The sequence below is a fragment of the Homarus americanus genome, unplaced genomic scaffold (assembly GCF_018991925.1).
Source record: "Homarus americanus isolate GMGI-L3 unplaced genomic scaffold, GMGI_Hamer_2.0 scaffold74, whole genome shotgun sequence".
Taxonomy (NCBI): Eukaryota; Metazoa; Arthropoda; class Malacostraca; order Decapoda; family Nephropidae; genus Homarus; species Homarus americanus.
This window is the reverse complement of record NW_024716951.1, coordinates 1,859,134-1,868,074: the sequence shown is the minus strand read 5'-3', so window position 1 is coordinate 1,868,074 and position 8,941 is coordinate 1,859,134. Positions and strand designations below refer to the sequence as shown.

At 40.0% G+C, this 8,941-nt stretch overlaps 1 long non-coding RNA gene across 1 annotated transcript; it reads left to right on the top strand.

Moving 5' to 3' along the window:
- The first annotated feature begins 325 nt into the window (after positions 1-325).
- On the top strand, positions 326-6,099 carry LOC121858743. The gene is made up of 4 exons (XR_006087502.1): positions 326-406; positions 3,594-3,711; positions 4,263-4,475; positions 5,794-6,099. It is a non-coding gene; the product is annotated as an uncharacterized LOC121858743 (long non-coding RNA).
- The last annotated feature ends 2,842 nt before the right edge of the window (positions 6,100-8,941 follow it).

The window sequence follows — 8,941 nt, the reverse complement described above, 5'->3', positions numbered from 1 at the left end:
TCATATTATTTTCAAATTGACACATCCTCTTCCATATAGAAGTTGAAGCTTTGTGAATAACCTCAGTGACTTTGTATATATTTCTTGACAGTGTTTAATCGTCTTATATACCCTTCCTTCCCCCCTCCCTGCTCCTCTCCCTACAAATACATCCTGCCTCACTCCTGCCGTTCTCCCTGTCTTCCTTCCTCCCCTAACTCTCTCCCTCCCCTTACCTAACCTCACCTGTCACTTCTCTCCCTTCCTGTACACCCTACCCCCCCCCTTCCCTTCACACACCACCACCAAGTGTGGGTGAGTGACGCATGGAGTGTGTGTTAGGGACCACCACCTGTTACTTGTCCTCTCCTGCCTCCAGCGTCAATACCTCACCTGTCTACCTCCGCCATCAGCCTCCCCGACACAGGTACTATCATTGTTCACTGCCATAGATTTCTCATTACCAGCAATCAATTAATCAGAGTATCATCCTCATATCTGAGGGTTGGCGACCACAGTACTCCACACTAAAGGTTCTCGGGCTATTTTTACCAAACCCCCAAGATTTTGTATATCTCTGGGGACTCAGGTATAATTTCATTCATCCATCCCAGTCTCTGCCTTGCCTTCCCCTGGATCTCCTCCCCTCAACTGTGTCCATTAATATTTCTATTATTTTCCCCTGATCAGAGTATCTAAATTTTCTTTTTTTTTTCTCTGTACATTTCAAGTATTTCTCTTGACGTTTTTGCGAAACATAGTACCTCGGTTGTTTTCCTGTCGGTGTAACTTATTGTTGACATTCGCCTATAACACCACACTACTTCTTTGTAATTATTAAATTGTTGTCCTGGTTCTTGTTTATCAGAGTCACCCTCTAACAATACTGAAAGTCTGTCATCGGTTTTAATTTCATATTCTATCCCTGCTCCTCTTTCGAGCTCCCTTAAATCTCACTACCATAGCTAACATTATTAGGTAATAGTACCACACCTTTTAAACTTGTTTTAGTTAACTTCATTAGTCTAGGCTTAGGATAATTATGCATTTAAAAATGGCTAAATATGCATGCAAATATGCAGTAAAAACTGAGAAAATATGCACTATAAAATATGTTAATAAATAATAACTACTAAGCTAATGACTCCTTTTCTGTACATTTTCTCAGTAAATTTACTTTCCCAGACACGATGTCGCCGAAGTAGGATTTTTTAAAGAAGGATTAAATACAAAAAACATTACTATACTGACATAAAGTAATTTAATAAACAATACTGAAAAAAGTATTTTCCTTTTAAGAAAACAGAAGAACAAAAGAGTGTCAGGAGGGAACTAATGGAGCCTGTGCATCTATACCCTGCCTGGCTGAACACGAACCCATCACGTACAGTTCATGTCCACTGACCAGCCAATCACGGCCTAGCTAACCACAGCCTAATGTTGAGCTATATAAACATCACTTACGTATGTTCCTTTTGGATATTATGACGCTAAAACAAAATCGCGTATTTTCGATTTTGTATTAGTGCAACAAAATGGACATTTATTATATTTCAAATATCAGTAATTTCTGCCCCAGCGTTGCTGTTATGCTCGCGAATTTTTTGTCCCTTGAGGTTGAAGAATGTTTTATAATATTTTGGAATTTTCCAAATATGTGCCTTATAAAAACAAAAAAAATATGAATATGCACTTTAGCTCAAAAAAGGCTTAAATATGCATTTGCATATGCACATATGCAAATGCATAATTATCCTAAGCCTCATTACCATAGCTAATGTTACTACTAAAGGAACCATAACCACCATAGTTACTTTTATCCTCTTCGCCACTGGCCGGCTCGTTAGCCGCTTGGGCGGTCGGTCAAGCCTCTGTTGACACGTACTGGGCATGCACCGGCTCCTGAATGTATCTTAACTTGCTCCAGTGTTGGTTAAGTCTGGTCTCGAAAGAGCTCACACGAAGTTCCCAAGCGCTTTCGTGTAATTCACATCTTCAGGGGTGAGTACAGACTAAAGAGAAATACTAACCAAGGTGTATATATACAGAGGAGGGTGAGACCAGGTCCACAATGGTCAGGTATTAGGTAATGACCCTACTAATCTTTAAATAGCACACAACGGTTGGTGGTCAGGTCAGAGGATAAGGTGACCCAACCTTCTCACCTGGTTACAAATCTTCTTAATTACAAAATTGTCCAGTTTGTACATACCATTACTCAAATTCATGTTGACGGATTCAGTATGTTTAATGAGACTGGATTCTATAATGTTCCTTCTGTCAATTGAATTACAAGGTAATATTGAGGAGGCATTATCCCAGTCAATGCAATGCTTATTATCCCTCAAATGAACAAACAGAACATTGGATTCCTGGCCTGTCCTAACACTAAATTTATGTTGTTTAAGTCTAGTTACAAGATCTTTACCTGTCTGGCCTAAGTAAAACATATTACATTCCTTGCAAGGAACTTTATAAATACAGCCGCCTGTATTGTTGGGGAAGTTCTTGATTAACATTTGTTTAACAGTGCATGAGTTTTTAAATGCCACATTGACGTTCCAGGTTTTTAGTTGTAAAGGAATTTGAGAGAAAATTTTGTGAAATGGTAATACTAAGATATTCTTATGGTCATGGGTGGGCTTGGGATCGGTTCTATAAAAAGATTTCTTAGTAATGTTAAGGCATTTGTCTATAAAAGATGTAGGGTATTTAAGGTTCAAGCCAATATTATAGATATATTTATATTCCTCATCAATGAATTCCGGACTGCAAATTCTCAAAGCACGTAAAAACATTGATGAAAATACTGACTGTTTGACTCTGTTATGGTGGGCAGAATAATAATGAATGATGAACACGCATTAGTAGGTTTCCTATAAATACTGAACTTAAAGGTGTTACCTATTCTGTGGATCAGACAGTCTAGGAATGGCAATTTACAGTCATGCTCTAATTCCACAGTAAATTTGATTAGATCATGACTGTAAATGTCCAAAGGACTGGTTCCTGCAATTCGGCACCTCAGCTACCCAGGGAGAGTAGAGCTTCTGCATCTACTGTACCTAGCTTATACTATAGACAGGCAAGAGGTTACCTAATTGAAGTGTATAAACATCTCAGAGGGCACTACTCGGTCGAGTGTCCATAGCTGGAGCTGGTGGATGCCCTCCCCACAAGGGGTCACAGTTCAAGGTTGAAGTCACTACAAATTCATAAATTTGTGAGGACAATTTTTTTGTAGTGAGATTTGTGAGCTCTTGAAACAATCTGCCAGAGAGAGTTGTGACGGCACCGAGTGTGAGCTGTTTCAAGACCAGACTTGACCAACACTGGCGCAGGTACAGATACATTGTGGAGCCAGTACTTGCCAACACTGCGTAACAGAGACGTGACCGCCCAAGCAGCTAACGAGCCGATCAATGGCGAAAAGGATTAAAGTAAAAGTAAAGTGGTATAGTTTTTAAGAATCTTGGCTCAACCAGAATATCGTACTACCAAGTTCTCTTCTGCAGCTGATACAGGGTCTCGTGTTTTATAGTACCAGGTAAGTTTTCATTTTATAATAATAATGATAACAATGATGATAATAATAGTAATGATAAATTTTCCAGATCTTCATCACTGAGCTCTTAAGACATGATGGGGCGCGTAATGACCACATTCCTACTTATGCTGATAGCTGTCGGGGTCACACTCACTCTGCCAGAGCCTCTGAGTCCTGTGCTCAAGGTCAGTATTGGTTCAGTTGCTTCCTTTTATAACGGTTATAGTGGCATCACCGCCCACCAGACAACAAATAGGAGCCAAAGACATTCAACATGGTAATCTATATTAAAACTATAACCTTGCAGGAAATGCGCATATACTTGCTCTGGTTACTATAATGAGGGTAGTTCTGCCCATTATGCTAGTTTGACTATGATATAAGCAAACAGTGATGCCACATATCTCAAAAGATGCCAGCTACTGTACGTGTTATATATGGAGACAATTGCACGAGATCACTCACAAATGGCACGAAAGATAGAGTAAGATGTTAGATGTTGGAGTAACTTCTTACGAACATTCTAGTAAAGATTTTTCGAAGGCACAGCTACTTTATGGTGAGGCCTGATTGAGGTCTCTCCCTTTCTCTCTCTCTCAATACCTTGACGGTCCCGTAATTTATGTGGCATTTAGAAGAGGGAATGGCCTGTCTGTCTGGGTTCTTTCTGTGTGTATTTATATCTGTCTATCTATCTACTTTTGCTTACATACCTGTCTGTCTCTACCACGGACAGAGGTTAGTGAGGTCTCAATGCATCAACGCCACAACACTCCAGCACTACTCCTGCCAGTGTGACCTCAACGGCTCCTACAATGCCATCGCAGACGTCTCCTCCTTCTGCCTCCCGCCATCTTACCAAGAACTCTGCTATCAATTCTTCCCTGACACCACAGCCTCCTCCCCCTGTGGATGCTGTGTGATCTTGGACGACACTCTGTGCTAGTGGGTGAGTAATGGTGTGTGCGTGTGGGTGTGCGTGTGTATGTGTGGTTAGGTTGGCCAGGAGAGGTTGAGTGGTTATAGCTAATGGTTATTGCAGAAGTAGTAATAGTTATTGCGGTGGTTATAGTGGACAATTTGAAGGTGTATGGGCGAGAGAGAGAAATTTAGTAACCAGAAACTTCATCCTTTTCCTACACAATTCTGTTCAACCACTGTCCGTTTTCTAATTTCACTATGATTCATCTTTTAGTAAACGAGTTGCGATCCTAAGCAAAACTCCATTTTCAAAATAATTATATTTTATGATTAGGTTAAATTGTAAAACGATATTGACCGATAGATACTATAATATTATCAACAATCACACAAACATAATGTTATGTGTGTAAAATCATATACGAGCACTTTACTTTTTACTTTTATCACTTTAACCTCTGCCCCACTGATTGGCACGTTAGCTGCTTGGGCGGTTGGTCACGTCTCTGTTACGCACTATTGGCAAGTACTGGGCATGCACTGGCTCCTGAATGTATCTGAACCTGCTCCAGTGTTGGTCAAGTCTGGTCTTGAAACAGCTCACACTCGGTACCGTCACAACACTCTCTGGCAGGCTGTCCCAAGAGTTCACAACACTCACTCCAAAAAAGTTCGCCCTCACAGTTTTCTGGACTTACTGCTTTTTCAACTTTGAGCTGTGACCCCTTGTGTGGTGAGCGTCCGCCAGCTCCAGGTGTGGACACTCGACTGAGTAGTGCCCCTCGAGATGCTTATACACCTCAATTAGTTCCCCCTTCCCGTCTGTAGTATAATCTAGGCAGTTGCAGGCGCTCTAATCTCTCTGGGTAGCTGAGGTGCCGAAGTGCAGGCATCAGTCTGGTGGCCCTCCTTTGGACATTTTCAATCAACTGATAGTCCCTAGCATATCTTCGGGGACCAGACGCGGTTACAGTACTCCAGATGGGGAAGCACCTCACTCTTGAAGATCGTTACGAGGGACGAACTATCTAGATATCTAAACGACCTTCTTATAAGACCTAATAATTTGGTTGCTTGATTTACTTTCTTCTCGCAATGGCCCGAGAACTTCAGTTCATTGTCAGCAAACACACCCAGGTCCTTTTCGCATTTACTTGATAGTTTCTCTGCATTTAAATTTGGTCAAAGAATATATTGGACAGGATATGAATTTTGTATCATTGATGCTTAATCTATTACACTTGTATATATGTTGGAAACTTATACAATTAAATCACGTTTTCTTTTTACCACGAAGATTTTTTTTGGGGGGACTTAAATAATCTAAATCCTTTTTATCCTCACAGGTTAGATAGAACTAGACAAAACAAAGATGACGGAATACAAACAGAAAAGAGTGGAGAATAACGAGGAGTTAAAGCGCATTAGAAGCCAGCAGTAATGTTAAGAAACAAATAATTATTCACAAAATTTTCACCATGTTGACTAATGGACACAAAGTGCAAAAAAGAATAGACAACCATACCCATGGACGGACAACCATACCCATGGACGGACAACCATACCCATGGACGGACAACCATACCCATGGACGGACAACCATACCCATGGACGGACAACCATACCCATGGACGGACAACCATACCCATGGACGGACGGACCATACCCATGGACGGACAACCATACCATGGACGGACAACCATACATGGACGGACCGGAGAACCATACCCATGGACGGATCATACCCATGGACGGACAACCCTACCCATGGACGGACAACCCTACCCATGGACGGACAAACCCATGGACGGACACCCTACCCATGGACTGAAAACCATGCCCATGGACGGACAACCATACCCAGACGGAGAACCATACCCATGGACGGACAACCATACCCATGGACGGAAAAACCATACCCATGGACAGACAACCATACCATAGACGGAGAACCATACCCATGGACGGACAACCCATGGACGGACAACATACCATGGACGGAAAAACCATACCATGGACAGACAACCATACCCATAGACGGAAAAAACATACCATGGACAGACAACCATACCTATGGACGGACAACCATACCTATGGACGGAAAAACCATACCCATGGACGGACAACCATACCCATGGACGGAAAACCATACCCATGGACAGACAATCATACCCATGGACAGACAATCATACCCATGGACGGACAACCATACCCATGGACGGACAACCATACCCATGGACAGACAACCATACCCATAGACGGAGAACCATACCCATGGACGGACAACCATACCCATGGACGGAAAAACCATACCCATGGACAGACAACCATACCCATGGACGGACAACCATACCCATGGACGAACAACCATACCCACGACCCGCCCTGCATCTAAAAATTGTCGGAATTTTTACTTCAGCTGTCGAGAGAGTGGAAGTAAAAGATCAACAGCTTATAATTTGTCACTTCATTTTACTTCCGAGACGGTAGGTTTAAGGAGCTTTGAGCATTTATTAATCTTTGACACTATAGTTACAGAGAACATGCCTGTTCTATCGTCTATAATCATGGTTCTGTAACTCCTTTTTATTTTATTTTTATTTTTTGGAGATAATAAATTTTTGATGTTTTGAGTGCAAGTGTTTTTTCTCAGTTTACCTTAGCTATGAAAAACGTATTTGTTAGTATTATTTTTATTAGTATTCTTGTTATCGTTTATTTTATCTAGTATGGACAAGTCTGTAAGATAGCCTGGCTTGAATATAACGTTTAAATCCAGTTTAATTTTGAAATATCCTAGTTTACTGCACTAACCAAACGTTGACTTTCACAACAATTTTCAATTATACGTTACGTCTCAATGGTGACGAGATTATCATATACTGTACTGTATATGGGTTAATTTTCTAATAACATCAATATTTCCTACGGTACTAAAAATGGGTGAACGGACATTGCATCAAAGGCCAGAAATACAAGACCAATAATCCCCACCCTAGCCTCCACCTGACAGTGCATCAGGTCTGGTCAGTTACATTAGGCTCCCAAATCCCCCACAGTTCTATGGGAGTGGAAAATTCCAAGTATTCGCTTTAACACACAGATTCATTCACATCCATATCATAAAGATTTTTATTTTTTAATTATATTTACTTGACCAAACTTTAAGATAAACTATTTTGGATTATTCTAGTAAAGAAATTGAGTTTCTAACTTAGTTAGAACTGCTTTGACAGACTCTGGTAGTTTTGACTTTCGAAAAACATTCCTTAGCACCCAGAAACATTCTGGGGATGTGGGTTTGTGTCTGTCTGTGCAAGATGCATAGTTTAGATGCTTGGAAACTTTTCCCATTAAATGTAATGGACGTGGGAAACATATTTTTCCCAAGAACAATCTCAAGCGTCACACACTTGAGCATGAGAAATTTTTTATCACATAATTTTTTTAATAATTTTAGTAGAATAATAATGTTATACACTTAAATACAGTGATTTACATCAACTTAAAATCACTTGAGTAAACTTTATGAATGTAGAAGGAGTCAACAAAAGTGACAAATGTTAGTTTTTGGATATTAAAGACTTTATAAATACCTGCTGGATGATAAGTGGAGAATTTAAATTATCAGAATGTTACAAGAGCTGAAAGACACTAATTGTGAGATAATAATGTACACTTTATAGAAATATAATGGAAGTTGAAGATTTTGAGGGATCAAGGAAATTCCTGGTCTTTTAACAATTTCTCTGACAGGTACAGTACAGTATTGTCCCAACCATCATCAAATGCTGATACACAGTGCTTATTTTCAAAACTAAATGTAATGAAAACAAATTCAGGTAACGCCCTCCAACAGCGCTCTCATTGTGGTGTCTCAAGCCAAGAGCACAAGGGGGTTTACATCAACTCTGGACGTGGTTACCCGTGTAGGGAATTGTTAGAGGGAGGTAATCATTGCTTGGGTTCATATTGTGTTTGTGTCTTCTTTATATACTCTACTGTAATGAATTTTAATATCAAATCTTTCATAAAGTGTGAATATTAACATTTTTATTCATTCACGACATTGATATTGAATTTTTTTGTTACACAATACTCCCTGAATACCAAGGGATAATGTATACATTTTAATTTGTAAATATGCATGAATAACTAAAATAGACCTGCACCATTTTTCTAAAAACTACAATCACCAAAGAAAACATGCGGCATTGTGGCGTCACATCTGCAGACAGGGCTGTGGAGTCGAAGACAAAACCTTCGACTCCGACTCCTCAAATTTTTATGCTTCCGACTCCGACTCCGACTCCTTGGCCTATTTGTAACAACTATTTCTACCATCCTAATTGTAATTTGTATGTTGTAACCTGCATAGGTAAAAAGTAAAACACCGTGGCTATACTGCTACAGCTTTATTAATGATCTGGACGATATTTAAGAACTACAAAAAGATGATAGGCTTGACTTTCAAAGTTTCAATCAAAAGAAAAA